At 41.4% G+C, this 2981-nt stretch overlaps 1 pseudogene; it reads right to left on the bottom strand.

The window, feature by feature from the left end:
- Positions 1-268: 268 nt before the first annotated feature.
- On the bottom strand, positions 269-681 carry Gm13478 (annotated as a pseudogene).
- Between the last annotated feature and the right edge of the window lie 2300 nt (positions 682-2981).

Raw genomic sequence — 2981 nt, 5'->3', positions numbered from 1 at the left:
TTGCCTTGGAGACCACAAGGTGTTAGGCATGCAAGAGCTGCTAAGGAAAGCTACTAACAGGGAGTAGAAACAGCCCATGAGAAAGAAGTATGTTGCACTCAACAAAGCTGAACAGAACAGAGTTGGAGATCTGAAGAACATTTTGACATCAATCATAGAGATTGAGTTTGGTGTTTGCCAAACTGATTTTCTTTCTTTCTTTTTTTTTTTTTTTTTTGAGGTCATTCAACAAGTCAGTGGACTCTTTATTGCTCCTGCTGTGTAGGGCTCAGGAGCTCTTGGTGGGGTGGGCCTGTTTCCTTTTCACCACCACAGGCTTCTGTATTTGAAGGATGGCACTGGCACTGTGGATGGCCGCCATACGCAGATTAGGGCGGTACTTGTTCTTTCCATCTTGTGCCTGATGCTGATGAGAGTAGCCCGAGCATTCTTGTTGATGGTGGTCCTCACGTCAGAAGGGGCAGGTTTTCACTGACTGGATCTGCGTTTCATTACTACCACCACCTCTTTGCCATTAGACATGGGCTCCACTCTGACAGTCTTGCAGTGAATTAGCAAATTGTAGCAGAAGGAGTTTCAGACCATCAGATTATTTGGCTCCTTGCTTTACGTCTGCTTATTCCTCTTGATCAAGAAAATGGAGCAGTTCCGAACGACCATCCATTGCAGATGTGCGGACATGGTGGCAGCTCTTCTCCCTATGGGGGCCAAAGATGGAAAGAGCGCCAAGCTGATTTTTGATCTTGCTTTGGTCCAGTATTTTCTCACTATACACCTTTACCTGTGTTTTGGAACAGTAATGTATATCCTTTTCCATGGTATGTGAAAAGTATGTGATCTGCTTTTATATTTTGATCTTATAGGGAATTACAGTAAGAGAATGCATGGATCTCAGAAAAGACTCTGAATTTAGGACTTTTATACATTGTTCAAGCTGTGATAGACTATGGGGACTTTTGAAGTTGGACTAGATGTATTTTGTATTACTCTATGGCTATAAGCATATGAAGGCCAGGAAGTTGAATGAGAAGGTTTGAATAACTATCATACCCTAGATTCATGTGTTTGAATGCTTGGCCATAGGGAGTGATACTATTAGGCAGTGTTACCTTTTTGGGACAAGTATGGCTTGTTAGAGGAAGTGTGTCACAGAGGGGGTCTTTGAAGTCATACATTCTCAAGTCATTTGCAGTGTGAAGCACATTCAATCACCTCCTTGTTGCTTATAGTTCAAGATGTAGAATCTCTCAGCGCCTTCTCCAGCACCATATCTGCCAAATGCCCACATGCTTCCTACCATGTTCTTAATGGGACTAAACCTGTGAAACTATAAACCAGCCACATATTAAGTATTTTCCTTTATAAGATTTGTCTTGGTCATGGTGTCTCTTCACCAAGCAAGAAACCCCTAACTAAGACAAGGCTCTTCTGGAGATGTAGTATAGAAGGGGAATAGAAAAACTGAGTGAATATGTTTACAGAACAAGTGACTTTCACTGGGGACCAACAGGAAAGTGGGCAATAATTAAGGAGAAAGAAGTAGAGACACATTATGAAGATAAAGGTACTAGGAAACTAAGACAATGGAAGAAGATTCTGAAGGTATAGCAAAGGCCTGATCATGAAGGTGCTTATGGATTGTGACATACATGTTGAACTTCATACTGCATGAGAATAAGGATATTCAGAATTTTAATCCAAGGAACAGCATGATCAAACTTGCCTCTTAATAAGGCCATACATGTTGTTGTCAATAATGGATTAGACCAGAGACCAAGGATAATCAAAATTAAATGGAAGAAATGGCAGTGCTAGGCAGGAAAGAACTGGAAAGTTTGTGTTATTAGGCCTTTGGGATGTGATCATGGCTTTGGTAGCAAGTCTGAGAAAGAAGAGGATTTTAAGCAACATAGAGCCTTCAGGCTTAAGCACCTCCATATGTCACTGTATGATTTTCAAATCAGGACAACCAAGGGAGAGTAAGACTGCATTGTGGAAGTTGAGGAGCAAGCAGTTTGATTTCAGATATTAGGCTACAACTGCCCCAAAGATGATGAAAACTCTTAGGATAACAGCTGGGAAGAAGTCTGATATCAGAAGAGAGACTTGTTTGAAGGAGGCAGCTTGAAAGGTTCAACACATTGAAAGCATTTGCAAAGAGGAACACAAGCGATCTCTTAAGGGGGGAGAGAGATGCGGCTTAGTTGGTAGGGTACTTCTTCACATTGATGAACTCCTGGATTCCATTCCCAGGACTGCATAAACCAAACCTGGTAATAAGCACCTGCCTGTAATCTGCCCACTCAGGGAGCACAGTCAAAAGCATCAGAATTCATGGTCTTCAGAAGCTCAGATAAACCTGGACCACAAGAGACTTTCTAAACTAGGAGCATCAACAACCAAAAGAGTTCTCCTAAGGAAGAAGAAGTATGGTAGAAGAAAGATAGTCAAGAAAAGATCAGGAAGAATACCAAAAAAGATAACATGAGAAGGAGGCAGAAAGACAAAGGGAGAAAGGTAGGGAAGGCTGAAAACAGGGTAGTGAAGATTCTCCAGGGAATGAAATGAAAACCAGCCTGCTGCAGGTGTTCCCACAAGGAAATTGCTCAGTCAACAGCCCAGACTTTCAAGGTGTGCCGAAAGCAGTAGTAGTTTTCTCTGTTGCAACAACTGTATAACTGTTATCGGCAATAGTTGTGTTTTTCAATTACCATCATATGAGCTGATCTTGGAAATAATTACATATCTCTCAGTGAAAGTGTGGATTACTCGGAGGCATTCCTGACATGCCAAGCACACTACATTCTGGAGTCAGTTCATCTTAAACACAGACTCCAAATTTGGTGAAGAAGAATCTACCCATAGTTATGTGATATGGTTAAGAGTCAGTTTTACTTATTATTCTGCTACCTATTAACCTTTGTACATATCTGTTCAACTAGCTGTACCCTTCTCTGGCCAGCCATTATTCTATTTCCTTC

Source organism: Mus musculus, chromosome 2 (genome assembly GCF_000001635.26).
Source record: "Mus musculus strain C57BL/6J chromosome 2, GRCm38.p6 C57BL/6J".
NCBI classification, from domain to species: Eukaryota; Metazoa; Chordata; class Mammalia; order Rodentia; family Muridae; genus Mus; species Mus musculus.
This window is presented reverse-complemented; position numbering and strand designations above follow the sequence as displayed.